Raw genomic sequence first — 22,978 nt, 5'->3', positions numbered from 1 at the left:
GGTAATCAGCTAAGAAGGAACAGTGTCATCTGGAAGCTTCCCTCCAAGTTGCACAACATCCTGACTTGGAAAAATATTGTTGGTCACTTCTTGTCACTGGAATTTCTTCTCGAGCAGCACAGAGGTATGTTATCCAGCAGATCCTTCCATATATAAGTACAGCAAGGTAGTGTGAAAGGAAAAATAAAGGACAAAATGCAGAAAATCCTAAACACAAGAGATTCTGCAGATGCTGGAAATCCAGAGCAACACACACAAAAAGCTGGAGGAACTCAGCAACCAAGGCAGCATCTAGGGAGAAGAATAACCAGTTGACATTTTGGGTCGAGATCCTTCATCAGGACTGGAGAGGAAAGGGGAAGAAGCCAGAATACGAAGGTGGGGGGGGGGTGGGGAAAGAAGGGAAGGAGTGCAAAATGTCAGGTGATGGGTGCACCAGGTGAGGGAGAAGGAAGGTGGGTGGAGGAGGTGCGCTGAGGTGAGAAGCTGGGAGGTGATAGGTTGGAAAGGTAAAAGGCTGAAGAAGGAGGAATCTGATAGGAGAAGTGAGTGGACCATGAGATAAGGGGAAAGAGGAGGGGCAGCAGAGTGAGGTGATGGGCAGATGAGAAGAAAAGAAAGGGTAAAGTATTCCGTGTGTGTGTGTGCGTGTGTGTAACAGAATGCATAATATATTATTAGTTATAGGAAAGGTGGAGTGCAGAGATACATAAAGTGTAATGGTCATGATGAGGAAGATTGTGAGATCAAGAGTTCATCCTTATCATAGAAAAGGCCTTCTTCAAGAATCTTATATATCTTGTTTGCTCTATATTGTGTTTTCCTCTCTAGGTCCATCAATTTTGATAATAAATCAGAAGTTTCTGGTTAGGAAGGGGCTGACTGTGTCCAAGTCACAGCTCACAGCCTCTCCTGGGCAATGTATCTGAGTCACTGTGTAGAAGGTACCCAGGGATGAGCTGTCTATTCTCCATCTAAACAGTGGCAGGAGGCAGAGAATAGGTTGGCCTGAGGCCCAGGAGATATTAATCCAGCTACAGGAGCCCCTGTAGTGTGGCTACTGCCTAGAACTCCAGACTCACTGGACAGCCCAGACACTGTACATGGAAGAGCTGTGGGAGGACTGGAAAACAGTTGAGCTGACACTATGGGAGCCGTCAAGGATTACTGAGTACATTGAGGGAGTACCTAGTTCGGAAATTCACCTGCAATTTGATGCAAGACTTCATGCGAGATATTTAGGCTCAACCCATTGCATACAGAAAGAAACATTTTCTTTTATTGTGCAACCAGCTTTCTCTCTGGTAATCTAGAAAAAAATCCCAAAATTAAAAGATATTCAAATGAAAAGATACAGATTAGCTTTATTTGTCACATGTATATTGAAATATCAAAACATACAGTGAAATGCATTGTTTATGTCAATGACCAACACGGTCCAAAGATTGTGTTGGGGACACTGCATTACATTTGCCTTCCCTATTACCGACACAGCCTCCAAGTTAGCATTTTGGGAATCCTGCACTAGGACTCCAAGTCCCTTAGCACTTCTGATTTCAGAATTCACTCCCCATTTAGACAAAAGTCTACGTCTTTAGTCCTTCTACCAAACTGCACGAGCATACACTTCCCTGCACTGTATTCCATCTGCTACTTCTTTGCCCAATCTCTAAATCTGTCCAAATCCTTCTGCAGATTTCCTGCTTACTCAAAACTACCTGCCCTCAACTACCTTTGTATCATCTGGAAACTTGACCACAAAGTCATCAATTCTGTCATCTGGATTATTGACATTTATTTGGAGATGCAGCTTGGTAATAGACCATTCTGGCCTAACGAACGTGCACTGCCCAATTACATTCATGTGACCAATTAAACTACTAAGCCATATGTCTTTGGAATGTGGGAGGAAACCGGAACCCAAAGGAATCACATATGGTCACGAGGAGAATGAACAGACTCCTTAGAGACAGCAGCAGAACTGTACCCAAGTCACTGGCACTGTAAAGCCTAACTGCTATGCTACAGTGCCGCTCATATAAGGTGAAGTGTAGCAGATCCAACAATGGAAATACAATTGGTTCAAAGGGCAACTAATCAAAACTCGACACCCATGCAAGTCAATTAAAGCGACAGTCCATCACTTTGACTGTCAGATACCCTTTCCTTGGCAGGAAAGGTATTGAAGATTGCAATCTCCTGCCACAAGAACCAGAACCCACTGTTTGTGTTCAGCATTGTGAGTTAATCTATCTCTGCTTTGGGAAGACACTATAGAGTTAGGATATTCCCAGATCAGTAGCAAAGTCTCACTTGTAAAGTGATGGCCTTACAGACTTAATGGAGGGCTCTCTTCCTTACTGTGATAAAGAGCATGATTTTGAACATGACGTTGCTGTTTGTCAGTCCCTCAGGGCATACAGTCTGGGACAGTTTGTCTTTGTGAAGAGAATGGACACCTCAACAGGATTGCCAGTGACTGAACATCAGCAAACATTTAAAAAAAGGAAGATAGAAATCCAAATGTGGAAATTTTGCATTTTCACTACCTTCTATATTTATTCAAATATATATTAAAGACCTTAGAATCAGAATTATGATTCCTATCACTGCCATATGTCATGAAATTTGTTTTGTGGCAGCAGTACATTATAATACACAACAAAAAACTATAAATTACAAAAGAAATATATATATATTAAGTAAATAGTGCAAGAAGAGAGCAAAAAAATAGTGAGGTAGTTGTCATGGGTTCATTGTCCATTCAGAAATCTGATGGCGGAGGGGAATAAGCTGTTCCTGAAACATTGAATTTGTGCCTTCAGGCACCTGTACCCCCTCCTTGATGGTAGCAATGAGAAGAGGGTATGTCCTGGGGGGAGTCCTTGATGATGGATGCCGCTTTCTTGAGGCCTTTTGAAGGTGTCCTGGATGCTGGGGAGGCTAATGCCCATGAAGGAGCTGGATGGGTTTCCAACTTTCTGCAGCCTTTTCTCTAGTGGGCTCTCTGTATCAGGTGGTGATGCAACCAGTTAGAATGCTCTCCAGTACACCTGTAGAAATTTGCTAGAGTCTTTGGTGGGATACAGAGTCTCATTAAACTCTTAATGAAATATAGCCTTCTTTGTAATTTTATCAATATGTTGAACCCAGGATAGATCTTCGAAGATGCTGACACTAAGGAATATGACACTGCTCACCCTTTCCACTGCTGATCCCTCACTGAGGACTGGTGTGTGTTCACTCAACTTCCCCTTCCTGAAATCTACAATCAATTCCTTGGTCTTACTGATGTTGAGTGCACCAACAAAGTTGTTGTTGCGACACCACTCACTACCTCTGACTGAGGGAGGAATTTTTTTTTCAATTTTATGCCAAAACAGACAAAACAATTGTTGATGGTTTTCTGGAACAGCTTTGACTGGCGGACAAAGCACAGGAGCATGTACAGAACTGAATAATTTATAGGTATTAGAGCAGTGACACAAATCTGCTGTACCTGCAGAACAAAAAAAAAGCTGAAACAGCACTTCATTGTCAGTGGCCTGCAATGTCATTGTAGCAATAAGTGATCTGATTGCAAGAATAATGAACAGATTTAGATTTGTTCACATACTTTCCCTGGGAATTTCAATATCTAAAGATAGTAGCCAAAAACATCTATAGCTTGTTAAATATAGAAGACAATTAAAATGCAAAATTCCCAACCTTGGATTCCACTTTCCATGGAATGACTCTTTGATAGCCAAGTACCTGAAGGTATCCATTCTTTTTACAATAGCTAACTGCCCCAGATAGTGTGCCAAAGGGGTCAACCAATAACATCATGTTTAACTTCATTGCTCTTGGCATCTGTATCACTGCATTTATATTTAGGGTTCAACCACAGATTTAGTTTCGAAATTGAGCCCAGTGCCTCAATTCACAAATAAACATAACCTGTATTAGTGCCAAAGACAAACCCAGAATGGTTCATGGCTACATCAACATTAGACAACTGCAATCTCATTTAAATCTTGGATAATCAGACAGATGAATGTAGATTCACTCTTTCAGAATATCATTGTATCAAATATTTTAAACTTCTAACTTCAAGAAAGACTGAAAAGACTTTCTCTCGTTCATTTGGATGCCAGAGTAGATACTAAGTTATTGTTTGCTTTGCATTGATTAAGAATATAGCAGCTGGATGGACATCTGGAAAGGATTATAGGTTATAAGGTGAACATTAAAAAGTTGGATTAAATGATCCGTGAAGCCAGAATTTTTTTTCCTGTTTGTGGATAGTCAACCAAACTGCAGGGAAAGACATATGAAGAAGATGGTTAATCTGCCAATTTAACTGAATAACTTTGTGAATCAAGGGAAGTATTTTTCTTCATAACATAGATTGTCAGAGTTAGAGGTCTTACTAGCGTGCTTTATGTGTGTGTGCTCTACAAAAGCTATAAACCCAGGATGTTTCTAGCATTATGTTCTTTAACAGCTGCATTTCTAAGTCTAAGATTCTTCTTTTAAAATGAAAGCAGCTCCAAGTCCTGTGCTTCCGAACACGAGGGTTAACAGCAATGAGAAACAGGACATTTTGCTGTTCAATAGGTTACATGTTCTCCTGGGTTACCTTTGTGAGAAATAGCAAAAGTCCTGTGGCATTACTCATGATGAATTGAAGGACATACAGTTTTATTAAGGCTGGAGCAAATCTTCAGAGTAAAGAAACACAGTCATTGCTGTAATACCTTCATGCTTTGCTCCAATATTCCTTTGTCCTCGAGCAATAATTCACCTGAAGACTATATTTTCTTAATTCCATGTGTGCTCCATCTTTTAATTATTTTACAAAGCTAAAATCACAAATTCAATAAGAATATAATTTTAACAGTAGTGTTCTACTTGAAGAATTCAAGATTGTGTGCAAAAATGTTTTTAAAGAACACAAAGGCTTCCATCAGCAGTTCCTACTTGCTAATGTCCAAGTATCTTATGCAACTATTTTATAATAAAACAGTTTCATGTGGAACATTTTAAATAAATGTGCACATGATCTAATTAGCTCCAAGAAACATGATTATTGAGAAGTGTGATAGAACAGGTATGACTACAAGTGAGTATGACCCTTTCAGGTTCATTATATTACTGGTGAATTTACCATCTGCTGCTATGGGAATATTATTCTGAGCAAATCATAAACACAAGAGATTCTGCAGATGCTGGCAATCCTGATGAAAGGTCTCAGCTTGAAACGTCAACTGTGTATTTTTTTCCAACCGATGCTGCCTGACCTGCTGTGTGCCTCCAGCATTTTGTGTGTACACTAATGAGCAAAACACACTGGCCTTGAAATTCCTGGGGTTTCTCAAGCTCCACCCTCTAACACCCACACCCAAAGAATTACTCTGCTATCAGCTAATCACCTTCTAGACTTATGGCAACAGTACTTTATTTTAATTTGTATGTGTGTGTCTTCAAGTGAAGCAATGGCATCAGTTCCTTCAAAGATTAATTGGTATTCAGACTAACTTACTTTGTGGCTAGTTTATAATTAAGGACTGTATAACTTATTTATCTTATATAGTAGTGGAAGGAAACAATGACAGTTGTTTCAGAACTGTGTGATTTTAGAGGTTATATCATATGACAAACCGCTCTTGGTGCTGTCACAATAATTTTTATTGCGAAATATTGCAGAAACCATCTACCTGTGTGGAGACAGCATGGTGAGAAATGTTACATAAACCTTTAGCTTTTCTTTCATTTCATAAAGCACTTATTGCCATTAAGTTGAATTGACCTCTGCTTTCCGGGATCTTGAAGAAACACTGAAGCAGGACCCATTATCTTGGCTTTGGCATGTTCAGCTCCTGTGGACTTTACAAATACATTCCATAGGTTGTCTTTGGTTCTGTCTATGTTTGATTCCAACTGAACACAAAGACTTAGATAGTGGATGTCCTCAGACAGCCAAGTAAAATATGACTTATATTAAGTTCCAACAAATAAACTGATTTTATGATGCTACCAGAAATCTCTCTCAGTAAATGATGGTCTATTTCATATAGGACCCCAGGAAATAAACTAAAAGTAAATGGTTGGCTGTTAGATGAAGGGCCATCTCTAAATTTACAATCAATTGTAAAGTGTAATAAATTAAAGAGGCTCTTCCTGTGAGGAAGGTAATTATATTCAAGTTTCCTGAGTGACAGGATGATAAATCTTTGTTGAAAAGTTTAAATTAAACAAACTTCATAGTGAAGTTTAAGAGGGAAAGAAAATTCATAAAGCTGACAGAAATGGGGAGTGGGGAGGAAGTTCACTTAGGTCTGCAGGGAAAATGCGTAAAAAAGAAATTTAATAGCCAGATGTGAGGCAAAATAAAAGGTGCGTAAGATTTGTGAGGAGAAATAAACAATTGCAGTACTAGCCGAAAGAAGATCAAGAAAATTATATAAATGTATGAAGTTCTTGGGTTCTCAATCTGAAAAGTGAATAGCCTGACATTCCTGGGCAGATACTATGACCTTTCACAGTGGTGATGGAATAGTATTGATGGCAAGCAATTACAATAGTGGTTTCTCAGATAGGATTACGTTGTTGCTTGGGCGGTGGACTTCCTGGTCAATGGTACATTCCAAATCAGAATACTGCTTTGCATTTTGATTATTGCATACTTGTTCAATAAAATCTTGATCTACTGTATGTAATTCTGTTCAGCAGGAGGGAAAAATTCGAATCAACTATCCCCATATTAGTGGGCCATTTAGCATTGTGTATGTAGGGACTGCTTAAATTAATTACAGTTAGGAAGTTAAAATTTTCATCAGCAATGGATTTAAAATGGAAAGAGACAGATGTCACTCCCACCTTAAGGTACATGCTACAGACATTAAGTCCCAGTTCAGGGGATGGAGCACATAATGTAAAATTCAGAATCGTTAGAGGTGCTATATTTCTGCAGTTATGTTAAATCACAACATAGTTTTTATGTTCTGCAAAAGATTGCACGGAACTATTCAAAGCTAGAGGGAATGTTTTCTTGGTGTCCAGGTCTACACTTCAATCAAAATCAAGAAAGGAACTTAACAGATCTTTCATCTTGTTGCTGTGAGACCATAGGAGTGCATATTGGTTTGTCACACTACAGTGGTACTACACTTGAAAATTGCTTCATTCTTGAATTCTAATTCAGGAAAGGTGCTAAGAATTTGTAATATTTTGAGGTTACGAGTTATCCATGCTTTAAAGCTTTACCTTATGCTTCATATCAGTTTCATTCCTGTCCACACATTAGATACCATTCTTGTTGGACCCTTGATTTCTTTATATGTTCCTGCAAAATCTTATTCCCTAAAATTGCTTGAAAGTTAAGTTTCAATTTTCATTTCTATTTATCACTGCATATTTAAAATTTCTATGAAGTAGTTTATTTCTTCAAAACTTAAACTTGACTGCCATAGCTGGCCCCACATAGCTACTTGTATTCTGAGACAGAGCATAAAATGCAGTGCATCAGAAGTGTTAAACACAAGAGATTGTGCAGATGCTGGAAATTTTGAGCAACACACACAAAATGCTGGAGGAACTCAGCAGGTCAGGCAGCATCTGTGGAGGAGAATAAGCAGTCAACGTTTCAGGCCAAGACCCTTCATCAGGTTTGGAAAGGAAGGGGGCAGAAGCCTGAATAAGAAGTTGGGGGAGGGGAAGAATTGCAATAGTGTTTGTGGGATCTCACTGTATGCAATTAGTCAATCTGGGGTACAGCAGAGGCTGTATGTTGAAAATCATTCAGTTGGCATTTGGAACATTAGGATGTGAAGGTCACTCGACAATTTATAGTTTGTTTTTGTTTTGTGATCAATGTCTCACACACAGTCTCTCTCCATCACAACTTTATGTTCTGTTTAAGCAGTACTAACCCACATTATTCATTTCTGTTTTATATCGCATACCTTCCAAGCTTTAAATTCAAACATAGTGCATTCAGTACTATCCTGTAAAATGGGGTAGGGAAGATTCATGCAGCATGGGTATTTTAAGTTTGCCATGGACTTGGGTTCTAGGACTGATTTATGATTTGAACATTCATTTTATTCTTACGAAGTATAATAACTTATAATCATGAGAGGGAAATAATGAAAAGAAGAATTTGCAAATAAAGGTAATTTTGAAAATTGGGAATTATACTTAAAATACTAGAAAAACCCTCAATTTGAAAAGTTTATGCATTCAATTTCTGCTGGGAATTTCTCTTTCTCTCTAGCGAGCACACACGTGTATGCACAAACACAAACACACACACACACACACACACACACGTGTGCACATGTATGTATGATACATAAGATCAGCAATTAGCAGCAATTAGGTACAGCGTAGAACTGGCAATGCACCAATAACCAGTTTCTATTCTAAGTTGCAAATGTAGTTTGCAAATCAGAAACTGAATGATTCTGCACATTCACAGTAGATATGGGTCAGCCTGTAACATTTCCATAGCTGTTACCTGACCTGCTGAGTTTCTCCAGCATTTTGAGTGCCCATTAAAGTCTGGAAGCTCGCTCTATAGGTGTGCTTGATATCTGGTGTTAATTGGATTGCAGAGTTGAACACAGTGATGCTGGTTATACAAACTAACTTTTTACACCTTCAACATCTCTGTTGGACGTCAGCATCATCCTGGCCAATGGTGTAGAACCGAGAGGGAATCTTCAGTTGTGTGTATATATCTGCACATGTGTCTACAAGTATATGTAAATGTGAAGGAAGGTAAGCACATTTTGTGTCCTTCGCCCGAAGTTAGTTCTGCCTTGATTACGCTTTAGAGTGAAAAAGTGGAAGAATAAAAAAGAAACAAAAACATAAAGTATTACTCCGTAAGTAATTTTCAGTTAACTAACAGAGCAACTGACATGCAAACAAGTACTCCTTTTCCATTATATTAAACCCTGCTCACTCTAACTCACGAATTCCATATAATTTGCCTGAAAGCTGGAACCATTTGCATATGCTTTATGAATAAATGATAAATGAAGTATATTTTGTGCCTGTTTCAGTGTTTGTGCTTTTTCTTCTCTGGATTGGAGAACATGAATTATGAAGATTGGTGTGTGAGCTCTGGCTTTTTTCTTTGGAGTAAAGGAGGATGAGAGGTGGATAAAATGATAAGAGGCATAAATCAAATGGATAGCCAGAGACTTTTTCCCAGGGTGGAAATGGCTAATACCAGTGGGCATAATATTAAAGTGATTGGAGAATAGAATCGTGGGGGGGGGGGGGGGGGTCAGAGGTAGGTTTTTTTACACACAGTGGTAGGTGCGTAGAACATCCTATCAGAAGTGGTGATATCTTCATTAGCATCATTTAAGAAACTGTGGAGATGATTGTGGGGACATGGTACCAAACATGATCGTGGTACAACAACCAGGATGAGGAGGTGTTCCCACATACCATTACTCCCACATTAGTTCATGCCCTCCTACCCCAACTTTCAGCAACTGACTCACCTCCCTCCCTCCCTTGCTCTTTCTCTACTATTAAAACACTTGATCCGCATCCTAATAAGTCACATGCAGGTGATATGGGAGCTGCCTCTGGGGAGTAACTGGCATATCTCAGTTTTGTGAGATTTTTCTGTGATTTTGAATTGACTGTCAACAGAATATTCAGCATCCATTTCATGGACCTAAGATATCTAAAGTCCAGTTTATTAGCAATTAACTATTTCTAACTGAAGTGCTTCCACGAGCCAAAAGTAGTTTATAAATTGCAATCATCTAGTAATATTTGATAACTGATTTATACTGACAAAATAAGACAAAGCAATCAGATGGACTCATTATACAAATTCACAGATCAGAAGTAAAGAAAAGCCGAGTGGCTGGGAGAATGAACAGGGTATCTCCAAACGTGTTATAATTAACTCACTGTGCATGTGATGTCCTGTACAATGGAATTTATCTGGATATGCCAGAAGAATGAATTATCCTTAATGACATGGATGTAGAGTTGCTGCAGCTTAGTCAAACAGGTCAAACCTAATCTAGGCAGAATTGTCCTTCAATAGACAAACATCATATTGAGCTATATGTAATGGGATACTTTCATAGCTCTATTAACATTCAAATTCAACACAAACGATACTGGAAAAAACTATTCTAATGATATCATTGAATTTACTTTGAACACCAGCTCTCTGAAGCTAGTCAAGTTAAAGTAGGAATGTGAGTGTCGAAATGAGATTGAATGCTTTCTGACAAATGAACTGCTTTGGATAAAAGGCTGCTATGTAATTGTCAGCAAGACAAATCCGTGTTCACATGCGCTTTAGACTGGGAAGACACGGAAGATGGTGAAGCAAGATGTTAAGTAATCATGAGAAGAAAAACATATCTTTGCAGGGATTAGTTTCAGTATAAAAATGAAATTGAATATTGCTGAAGAGTGCTAAATGCTAAATCAATAAACTAAGGATTTTATTATTTATCTTTTTATTTATTATTGAGATACAGTGTGGAATAGGCCCTTCGAGCCTTTCTGTCCAGCAACCCCTGATTTAACCCTAACCTAACCACGGGACAATGTACAATGACCAATTAACCTATTAACTGGTGCGTCTTTGGACTGTGGGAGGAAACCAGAGCACCCGGAGGAAACCCACGCATTCCATGGGGAGGATGTACAGACTCCTTACAGATGACGTCGGAATTGAACTCCAAATTCCGACACCCAAGCAGTAATAGTGCCACGCCAGCTACTATGCTACCGTAGAGAGAGTTTGTTGACTTACGTGAGAACCTTAAAGATGTGTAAGTCTACAGGGATTAAAAGAGAAAAAGTTGCAGCAAAATGATTAATGCACAACAATGGGTAGAGGGAAACTTACTAATGCTATTATGAGAATTCTACCATATCGTCATAAAAGTTGTGCCGAACATGTCCCTACCTTAGAAATTACTAGACTTCCCCATAGCCCTCTATTTTTCTAAACTCCATGTACCTATCCAAAAGTGTCTTAAAAGACCCTATCGTATCTGCCTCCACCACTGTTGCCGGCAGCCCATTCCACATACTTACCACTCTCTGAGTAAAAAAACTTACCCCTGACACCTCCTCTGCACCTATTCCCCAGCACCTTAAACTTGTGTCCTCTTGTAGCAACCATTTCAGCCCTGGGAAAAAGCCTCTGACTATCCACACGATCAATGCCTCTCATCATCTTATACACCTCTATCAGGTCACCTCTCATCCTCCATCACTCCAAGGAGAAAAGGCCGAGTTCACTCAACCTATTCTCATAAGGCATGCTCCCCAATCCAGGCAACATTCTTGTAAATCTCCTCTGCACCCTTTCTATGGCTTACGTTAACCGATGAGAATCCACTGGCTAAATTTTCTTAGTTTAACAGTTGATTAATTAACCTGAATTGCTACTTTGAATTGCCTATTTCTATTCCAGAGGGAAAAGATATTACACTGAGATGCAGCCTCTTTTGCTGCATCTGTAACTCCTCCATCTATCAACCAATAATAACTTAAGCAGCTGCCTGAGGAATCCATTCTTTCAAATGTAGGGGTGCTCTGCTCTGAGCTGCTACTTCATTTTGCAGCACATCTCAAAACTGGGGTGAGTTAGGTTAGCAACACATACACGCAAAATGCTGGAAGAACTCAGCAGGCCAGGCAGCATCTATGGAAGGGAGTAAACAGTTGATATTTCAGGCCAAGACCCTTCATCAGGACTTAATCTTTTTCCACAGATGCTGCCTGGCCTGTTGAGTTCCTCTGGCATTTTGTATGTATTACTTTGATTTCCAGCATCTGCAGATTTTTTGTTGTTTGTGAGTTAGGTTAGGTTGGATTACCAAAAGCACACTGAAAAGCAAATAATTAGCAGTGGGAAAAAATATTTTACTTATGGGATATGGGCAGGAATCATATTGCTTATAATAGTAAAAAATATCGAAAATTTAATTGATTGTGGTAGAGTTACTCAAAGGTGTCGTTTATTTACTCTCTCTGGGAGCAAATCTTCCTAAGACATGGAGGTATGTTCTCACAAGTATTCCCGAATGATTTCTCTGTCTCTATTGTAACTTGTTGATCACTTTGACACAACATTTCCCTTGCAAGACTCGAGTTTTCTGCAAACACCAGCTCATCCAAGACAACTGAGATGGAAGAAGGAGACCAATCAGCCCATTGGGTTCATGTAAGCTCCCGGCAGAACAAATCCACCAGACCAGTTCCCCTTCTGCTTAGCTCCATATTCGTTCCTTTGGTTCTTTTGCCAGCCGCCTACCATCAGGGTAAATTACGGAAGCCCTTCATCTATCGTTGGAACGTGAGATGAAAACTGGAGTATTTGAGGTCAGAATTGAACCTGAGCTCTCTGGAATTGAGATTCATGGAGTTATACAGCGTGGAAACAGGCCTTTCGGCTAAACTTGCCCATGCTGAACAAGGTATCTATTTAAGCCAGTCCTATATTCCCTCACTTCAAGTTCAAGTTCAAAGTTATTGTCATCTGACTGTACAGACTGTTTGTACAACGAAAGGAAACAACATTCCTCCAGACTATGGTGTACCCACATAAACTAAAATATTACCATAAATAGGTTCATAAAACATAATTCATAATGAATGTAGTGCACAGTACAAGTAAACAGTTAACAGTCAAATAAACAGTAAACAGCTTGCTGTTCTAGTGATGAGAGCTCAATGGTGGCAGGGTATTCATTCGTCTCGCAGCCTGAGGGAAGAAGCTGTTATCCAGTCTGTCAGTCCTAGTCCTGATGCTTCTGTACCTCCTTCCTGATGATAGTGGGTCAAAGGGGTTGTGGGATGGGTGGTAGGGAGACTAACTAGTGTTTCGGGACCTTCGCCTGCAACGCTCCTGGTAATCATCACAAATAGGGGAAAGGGAGTCCCCGACGATCCTCCTTTGGCCCTTATCTCTTTAACCCTTCGGGTCCATGTACTTAACCAAATATCTTTTACATTTTGTTGTTGAACCTGCCTTTGAGAGCTCATTATATATATGCACAATACTCTGCATGAAGAAGTTGCCCCTCTGGTTCAAGTCTATGTTAATCTTTCCCTGCTCACCTTAAACTGAAGCTCTTTAGCTTTTGGTTCTGTTTTACTGGGAAGAAGATTGTGTGCATATACCTCATCTACACCCGTTATGATTTCATACGTATCTATAAAGTTACCCCTCAGTCCAAGTATTCAAGTCCTAGACTCCCTAACCTTTCTCTATAACTTATGCTCTCAAGACCTGGCGACATTCATCTAAATCTTCTTTGTGCTCTTTCCTATACCAGCAGGAGGCAACAGCACTAAGTGCTGTGACACTGGGACACTGAAAGAGAATTAGTGCTATTGTTAGCTTTATTTATTGCCCCTCCCCCAAAAAAACACTACAGCTTCACCTGCCTTCATATCTCCCATCTGGAGCTCAAAGGCTGAGAAATCAGTGGTTGACTTTAATATGAGGCCGGGCTTAAAGGAAGTGCCAACTTGCCACCTATGTTTTATGAATACACATTTAAAACTTAATTGGACGAACAGACTTGTATACTTTGATGTTTCGTTTTTTTATTTATTGTTCCAGCTATGAGCATCACTGGCAAATCCTGTACTAATTGCCAATCCTTAATTGTCCATGAGAATATGTTTGCAAGTCCCCTTGAACCATTGTAGTCCTTCTGCTGAATGTACTCCAACAGTGGTCAAAATCACGAGATTCTACAGAGCAACACACACAAATGGTGGAGGAACTCAGCAGGTCAGGCAGCATCTATGGAGGGGAATTAAACAGTCAATGTTTTGGGCTGAGACCCTTAAATTGGTACTGGGAAGAAAGGGCTGACATGCTGAGTTTCTCCAGCATTTTGTGCATGTTACTCCAAAGGACATGTCGCGTCCTTTTCAGGGCGGTTAGTCCACCTTTGGTCCCCACCTGGCACTCAGCTCTCACCTGTGGCTCCCCGTAGTTGTTTGCATGCGACAGCGGCCACACCCCGGGCAACGGCTTCGACAAGCCGGCTAAACCAGGTGAGGGTAGCCGACGGGTCTCAAACCCTCGGTGAGATAGGGAGTTGTCTATCCCAGCATGTGAAGGTAGACTCTGGCGGATTGAGCGGACGAGACCAATGGAAGGTCCAACAGTCAAGAAGGCGGTCTCTGCAAGCGTCGTGGAACGTGTAGAGCAGGACAAGACACAGAAGACGTCCTGGTCATCCACTGCGCCTAGTCCCATCTCCAGCCGTCTAGACTCTGTCTTGCCACTGGATCCAGATGGGAATTGGGAAGAGAGAGTGAGGCTGACGCTGCGCAACTCTCCCTCACTTAAATCCAAATCACGCGCTAGTCTTGACACCATCATTATAGTGTCGAGGTCCTCTTCGACGTCAACGATGGACGAACAACAACACTCCAATAGTGGTGTTGTAAAAACAGAGGCGATTCATGCTGAGGTAAAATAACTCACCAACTTCTCCACTTCTGGCGTAACAAACAGCTTCCATATTTCAACTCGGCTTCCTTCAACTTTCCAGATTCCTCCTCTACTTTTGCTTCCTGGTTTTGGCTTTCCTCTGCAAGGATTCCCTGGACTTTTCCCTTGACAGAGGTTGTCACTTTCTCTTTGTTCTCAAAGACAGGTAGCGTCTGCAGGAAACTGGACTCCAGTCATTCCTCGTGCTGCATGATCTCCCTCCTGGAGCTACCACACACTATGTTCCAAGACACCTGGGGCTCCTGGGTCTGATGCAAGGTCCTATACGGAGCAACGCATGTGCTTGAGTTGAACACCCCACCAGCGTCCCCACCAGAAGCCTAGCTAGTCCACCGTACGGCTGTGGCCCTTCTGCTGCTGCAGCACAAAGAACGGATGAGCACGTTCAGAAAGGTTTGCAACATAAAGAGCAACTTATGAGTAGTGTTAGACCATAAGACCATAAGACACAGGAGCAGAACTAGGCCATTCAACCCATCAAGTTTGCTCTGCCATTCCATCATGGCTGATCCCAGATCCCACTCAACTCCATACGCCTGCTTCTCGTCATATCCTTTGATGCCCTGACGGATCAGGAAACGATCAACTTCCGCCTTAAATATACCCACGGACTTGGCCTCCACCACAGTCTATGGCAGAGCACTCCACAGATTCACTACTCTCTGGCTAAAAAGAATTCCTCATTACCTCTGTTCTAAAGGGTTGCCCTTCAATTTTGAGGCTGTATCCTTTAGTTCTGGATACCCCCACCATAGGAAACATCCTCTCCATATTCACCCTATCTAGTCCTTTCAACGTTTGATAGGTTTCAATGAGATCCCGTCACATTCTTCTAAATTCCAGTGAGTACAGGCCCAAAGCTGCCAAACGCTCTTCATATGCTAACCCCTTCATTCCTGGAATCATCCTTGTGAAACTCCTCTGGACTCACTCCAATGACAACACATCCTTTCTGAAATATGGGGCCCAAAACTGTTGACAAAAGTGTTATTCCCATGCACCTGAAGCCTTTGGACCTCTTTAAGCTGAGGGCTTGTGAGGTGCTCCTGGACTATGCAAGTGAATAATTCATATGCATTTTGTAGATGGTACACACTACAGTCAGTGTTCTCTGGGGGGAATGAATGCTTTGGGTAGTAAATAGTTTCTTCGCTGTTTTGTCCTGGATTTTGTCAAGCTTCCTCAGAGATGTTGGAGTGAATGGAGAGTACTGCATTGATCAATAACCACAGAGTGATTTTCAAGTCCAGCAATGCTGCTGTCTGATTAATGCTAATAGGAAAACATGAAGCTTGGCCGTAAGGGCACTTCTGATGCTTTCAGGACTACGTTGAAGATGATAAAGAAGATACACGATACAGCAGTAATTGATTACCACTTGTGAATGGAAAATGCCTGATAAATCAAATATTAGTTGTAGGGAGGGGGATGGGAAATCTGAAGATAATCTTACATAAGCCAAAAGTCACTTTCTGGTTTTTGAAATCTAATATTCCCCAAATTTCTACCTGTAGCAGAATTTCAGCTGAAAATCCGTTTAACATTAACCAATTGCTTAATTGAACATGCCTTTAGATTATTTTTCTTTTTTACAGCAGATAAGACCAACTGAGAGAAGAAATGTACAAACACTATGATCAACACACACAAAAATTGCTGGTGAACGCAGCAGACCAGGCAGCGTCTATAGGAAGAGGTACAGTCGACGTTTCGGGCCGGGACCCTTCATCAGGACTAACTGAAAGAAGAGATAGTAAGAGATTTGAAAGTGGGAAGGGGAGGGGGAGATCCAAAATGATAGCAGAAGACAGCAGGGGGAGGGATGGAGCCAAGAGCTGGACAGGTGATTGGCAAAAGGGATATGAGGCTGGAGAAGGGAGAGGACCATGGGACGGGAGGCCTAGGGAGAAGAAAAGGGGGAGGCGGGAAGCCCAGAGGATGGGCAAGGAGTATAGTGAGAGGGACAGAGGGAGAAAAAGGAGAGAGAGAGAGAAAAAAGATTAATAATAATAAATAAATAAATAAACAAACAAACAAATAAATAAATAACAGATTCAACGCCAAGAGATCCCAGGTCCAATCCCCAGAGTATGCTTGTTAATATTTTGTAGGTCACAAGACATCAGTTCTGAGTGCATCATGATTCACTGTTCATAGGTCCTACCTTCTTTATTTTGGTGTTAACTGATGGAGAAGTTGCTGCAGATAATTCCTTCCAGAATTGTCATCATTATAAGCAATGTACGTAATTAGATGTCTAACTCATATATAATCAGCAAAGCATTATTAGGTGTGGGCTTGGGAATTTCACTGAGGTAATTTTCAGAATGTCATTATCAGCTACTATATTACAAAGGCCATTTATGAGCAAAAATTGCATATTTAATGTTCAAAGTAAAACTTCGTTGTTATTTATTTGTTATCCATTTGATCACCACAGTTTCTGTATATGCAAAGTCAAAACAAGCCATTCTGTGAAGTGTTGAGAGAAAGCAGGAGAATATTAGACCAATGGTAATAGACACCGTTCATTGCCCACATTGACTTCAGATAACCTGGCCCTTATTTTGATATTTTAGGCAACAATATCCCACAAATTGTACTGCCAATTTCCTGTGTGAGGTAGTCATAAAGTTACTAAACTTCTTGCAGGAGGCTGTAATTGCAAATTAAATAGCATGAATTTAAAGGGGGAAATGCTGGCCATGAGCTTACAGTCATTTTATGAAAAGAAACATTATAGAAATATTCTGGCTGAGAACGTTGCATTTCTTTTATTTACGTATTTAATGGATCTTCAAGCTTGGACAGGCCATCTTCTGTGCATCCATGTGATAACTCATTCTGCAGCATAATTGAACTAGAGAATCGTATGATGTGGCAGCAATGGAACAATAATACAGACATTCAGTCTGCAACAATACACTCTCAACATATGCATAGTTAAAGTGTTCTGCTGAGCAAATAAATCACTAGCTCAATGCCCAAAGGACTTTTGTTGGTTTGCTATTTGAATTTTGCCGAGCAAACAATTGCAAGTGCTGCAAGGTCTCAATGTGAAAGTCAGAGTTATTCTCACTCTCTCCTCGTGGAGGGAGTTAGGAGCACCAGATTTCTAAGAGTGCACATAACGGACGATCTCAACTTGCTTCAAAAAGGCAACAATTATACCAGTGCCTAAGAAGAATCATGTGAGCTGCCTTAATGACCATTGCCCAGTAGCACTCACATCGACAGTGATGAAATGCTTTGAGAGGTTGGTCATGACTAGACTGAACTCCTGCCTCAGCAAGGACCTGGACCCACTGCAATTTGCCTATCACCACAATAGGTTAACTGCAGATGCAATCTCAATGGCTCTCCACACGGCTTTAGACCACCTGGACAACACAAACACCTCGGTCAGGATGCTGTTCATTGACTATAGCTCAGCATTTAATACCATCATTCCCACAATCCTGATTGAGAAGTTACAGAACCTGGGCCCCTGTACCTCCCTCTGCAATTGGATCCTCAACTTCCTAACCGGAAGACCACAATCTGTGTGGATTGGTGATAACATATCCTCCTCACTGACGATCAACACTGGTGCACCTCAGGAATGTGTGTGCTTAGCCCACTGCTCTACTCTCTGTATACCCATGACTGTGTGGCTAGGCATAGCTCAAATACCATCTATAAATTTGCTGATGATACAACCATTGTTGGTAGAATCTCAGGTGGTGACGAGAGGGCGTACAGGAGTGAGATATGCCAACTAGTGGAGAGGTGTCGCAGCAACAACCTGGCACTCAATGTCAGTAAGACAAAAGAGTTGACTGTGGATTTCAGGAAGGGTAAGACGAAGGATCACATACCAATCCTCATAGAAGGATCGGAAGTGGAGAGATTGAGCGGTTTCAAGCTCCTGGGTGTCAAGGTCTCTGAGTATCTAACCTGGTCCCAACATATCGATGCAGTTATAAAGAAGGCAAGACAGTGTCTATAATTCATTAGGAGTTTGAAGAGATTTGCTATGTCAACAAAAACACTCAAAATCTTCTATAGATGTACCATGGAGAGCATTCTGACAGGCTGCATCACTGCAACACGCATAAAAGTTGCTGGTGAATGCAGCAGGCCAGGCAGCATCTCTAGGAAGAGGCACAGTCAACGTTTCAGGCTGAGACCCTTCGTCAGGACTAACTGAAAGAAGAGATAGTAAGAGATTTGAAAGTGGAAGGGGGAGGGGGAGATCCAAAATGATAGGAGAAGACAGGAGGGAGAGAGATGGAGCCAAGAGCTGGACAGTTGATTGGCAAAAGGGATAGGAGGGGATCATGGGACAGGAGGCCTAAAGAGAAAGAAAGGGGGAGGGGGGTAGCCCAGAGGATGGGCAAGGAGTGCTTATCTACTGATGTCTACAATAAGCCTACAGACTCTCACAGCTATCTGGACTATTCCTCTTCTTACCCTGTCTCTTGCAAAAATGCCATCCCCTTCTCGCAATTCCTCCGTCTCCACCGCATCTGCCCTCAGGGTGAGGCTTTTCATTACAGGACGAAGGAGATGTCCTTTTTTAAAGAAAGTGGCTTCCCTTCCTCCACCATCAACTCTGCTCTTAAACGCATCTCTCCCATTTCACTTACATCTGCTCTCACTCCATCCTCCCGCCACCCCACTAGGAATAGGGTTCCCCTTGTCCTCACCTACCATCCCACCAGCCTCCGGGTCCAACATAATTCTCCGTAACTTCCGCCACCTCCAATGGGATCCCACCACTATGCACATCTTTCCCTCTCCACCTCTGCTTTCCGCAGGGATCGCTCCCTACACGACTCCCTTGTCCATTCATTCCCCCCCCCATCCCTCCCCACAGATCTCCCTCCTGGCACTTATCCTTGTAAGCGGAACAAGTGCTACACATGCCCTTACACTTCCTCCCTCACTACCATTCAGGGTCCCAGACAGTCCTTCCAGGTGAGGCGACACTTCACCTGTGAGTCGGCTGGGGTGATATACTGTGTCCGGTGCTCCCGATGTGGCCTTCTATATATTGGCGAGACCCGACGCAGACTGGGAGATCATTTTGCTGAACACCTACGCTCTGTCCGCCAGAGAAAGCAGGATCTCCCAGTGGCCACACATTTTAATTCCACATCCCATTCCCATTCTGACATGTCTATCCACGGCCTCCTCTACTGTAAAGATGAAGCCACACTCAGGTTGGAGGAAGAACACCTTATATTCCGTCTGGGTAGCCTCCAACCTGATGGCATGAACATTGACTTCTCTAACTCCCGTTAACGACCCACCTCCCCTTCGTACCCCATCTGTTATTTATTTATTACTATTTTTTTTCTCTCTCTCTCTCCTTTTTCTCCCTCTGTCCCTCTCACTATACTCCTTGCCTATCCTCTGGGCCCCCACCCTTTCTTTCTCCCTGGATCTCCTGTCCCATGATCCTCTCATATCCCTTTTGCCAATCACCTGTCCAGCTCTTGGCTCCATCCCTCCCCCTCCTGTCTTCTCCTATCATTTCCGATCTCCCTCTCCCCCTCCCACTTTCAAATCTCTTACTAACTCTTCCTTCAGTTAGTCCTGACGAAGGGTCTCGGCCTGAAACATCGACTGTACCTCTTCCTAGAGATGCTGCCTGGCCTGCTGCGTTCACCAGCAACTTTGATTTTTTATTGCTTGAAATTCCAGCATCTGCAGATTTTCTCTTGTAGGCTGCATCACTGTCTGGTAGTGGGGGGGAGGGGGGGGGGCTACTGCACAGGACCGAAAGAAGCTGCAGGGGGTTGTAAATTTAGTTGCCTCCATCCTGGGTACTAGCCAACAGAGTACCCAGGACATATTCAAGGAGCGGTGTTTCAGAAAGGCAGCGTCCATTATTAAGGACCTCCAGCACCCAGGACATGCCCTTTTCTCACTGTTACCATCAGGTAGGAGATACAGAAGCCTGAAGGCACACACTCAGTGATTCAGGAACAGCTTCTTCCCCTCTGCCGTCTGATTCCTAAATGGACATTGATCCCGTGAACACTACCTCACTTTTTCAAATATATTATTTCTGTTTTTGCACAATTTTTAATCTATTCATTATACGTATACTGTAATTTATTTATTTATTATTTTTTTTTAAATTCTTTTTCTTCTTCTATATTACATGTTGCATTGAACTGCTGCGGCTAAGTTAGCAAATTTCACAACACATGCTGGTGATAATAAACCTGATTCTGATTTCACCTCTTTGACCAAAAAAGCACAGCAGCGTCCCCACTTTCTCAGGAGACTGAGACAAGTAAGACTCCCTTCCCCCACTCCCCCATTTTAAGTAACTTTAAGTAATTTCACTTTGGCCTTCAACATTATTGTGTTTTTTTTCTCTCTCTGTGAGGAAAAGGCGGCAGTCATAATTCATATTAATGTGGTCAAGAATGTCACCAGAAACAAATTTTGGACATTTACTATATTGTTGAGTGAGTAATATGTAAGGGAAACAATGACTGAATACAAACTTTTCTCAGAAGTTCATCCTCATCAATTGCTGTTTTTCCTTTTTGCCATTTCCATTGCATTTGGCTGTTTTTTATGAGGCTGAGTTGCTAGCTCGAAGCTCAACCAAGCATGGATTCAATGCGGGCAAGGAGCCAGGCAGATTCAAGTCAGACCACTTGCCTCAAGGTCTGGTGCTGGTTATCCTCATCAATTATTGGCGTTAGATCTCATGGAGACACGAGTAAATTGGTTACTGCTACATGAACATTATTTTAGTCGGTAACAGTAGTGAGAGAGGGACTGGGCAGATGAATTTCTGTGCCATTATGTATTAATGTATTGTGAAAGTTGGCAACAGAATTGGTGATTTTCCTTTGGGACCGCCAAAGGATAGTGATAACACTCACTTAGTAAGTAGTAGTGAATTTGAAGCATCAAAACTGAATTTTTGTGGTATTTTCCTGCAACCATTTGCACAGAATTGCATTTGCCTTATTTCATTGTTCCACAGCAAGTGAAAGTGCCAGAGGACAGTGGTGTCATCGTATCACAGGCCTTCCTTTGCACCAAGCTTAGCTGTGTCTCTATTAAATAGAAGGCGGAATCACAATTGCCTTGACAGATTATAACATGAACAATAACATGCATGATGACCAAGCCTGAAAAAAATTCAACTTGTATATCAGACAAATGGACTTGATTTTAAAGAACCCCAACAATGTGATATGTAAGCATAAAAAGCCATACTGATGAGGGTTCGGATTGAAGCATATCACATGCTGACAAATCTTCCTATAGAGAATGAAAGATATCTTGTTAAAATGTGACATGCAGATCTGGAAGATAATTTTGATCCAAAGCTGAAAGAAAAAGCAGAAACCTCTGTCTGGAACAAAGAGGAGAATGAGACGATTAGTATGAATATTGTTTCAGAGCTTATCCTTGCATTGCAATATTGGCTTTTGTTTAGATCATCCTTCATAACAGGTTTGTGCGAGTATGGGCAAATGAACTGATCCAGTCAAAGCTATTGGGCATTGAAAGCCTGACGTTGAAACTTGGATTAGAAGATAGATTGGATGGATGTTTTGGGTATTGATGCTTCAAAGACACAACTTGACAGATCATTGTAAAGGGATGATCGTATTCCTGAAGATAGATACACAGGCATAATGTATAATGCACATTTGCATCAGGCAAGCACAGACTAATCCTGTATGATTTAAAGAATTAAATTGAACAGGAACTTAATATGCTACAATAAAATAGTGTGCATATGAATGAAGTAGGGGTGGGTCATTCCAAGCCAGGAAAAACCAGCATGGTATTGCAAACCTTTGCAATCCTGGCCTCTGACTATTAGAGTGTTGTGTATTTAATATTTCAGCAGTATTTGAGTAATCTTGTAAATATGTTGTTAATAAAGTATTCTTGCTCATTTAAAATAATTCATTATGGGTTATATGTATAAATACGTGAATCACATACATCACCACGCTATCACATTTTATGTGCGCGCTTCGCTTAAAGTAAACTCGAAGTTAAACCTACATTTTGGACTTCTGAATTAGTTGAACGTATTGAAGTTACAAAACATGACAAGAGATATTCCCTTTCTTGTATCCACCCCTCCCCTACCCTCCCTGCAACTTAAAACTAACTTGTGTTTTCACTTTCTTAGTTCTGATAAGAGATAATTAACTGTTACTATCACAAATGTTGGCTGACCAGCTAAAATTTTTCAACAACTTTTGTTTTGACACAGTTAAATAAGTTTGTCTTGCAAATGATACATGTTGTGTATTTGTGAGAAAGTAACAATCTGTACTGAGAGCTCCTGGTATAATAGGGGATTATGAAAAATCAGGTTCAATCTGGACTTTATTTCAAGGTTTGGATCTGACCTTCGCTGTGAAAGAACTCTCCACATCTCTGAAGATGTTCAAATTCAATATGATTTTTGGAAGTGTCAACATTTTG

General features: G+C 41.2%; 1 protein-coding gene across 3 annotated transcripts in view; it reads right to left on the bottom strand.

Annotated features, from left to right (window-relative positions):
- The window catches only part of igsf9bb (immunoglobulin superfamily, member 9Bb), a 749,555-nt gene that overhangs the window by 233,239 nt on the left and 493,338 nt on the right, over window positions 1-22,978 (bottom strand). The gene's annotated exons all lie outside the window — the stretch shown is intronic.

The sequence above is a fragment of the Mobula birostris genome, chromosome 20 (genome assembly GCF_030028105.1).
Source record: "Mobula birostris isolate sMobBir1 chromosome 20, sMobBir1.hap1, whole genome shotgun sequence".
In the NCBI taxonomy this organism is placed as follows: Eukaryota; Metazoa; Chordata; class Chondrichthyes; order Myliobatiformes; family Myliobatidae; genus Mobula; species Mobula birostris.
This window is presented reverse-complemented; position numbering and strand designations above follow the sequence as displayed.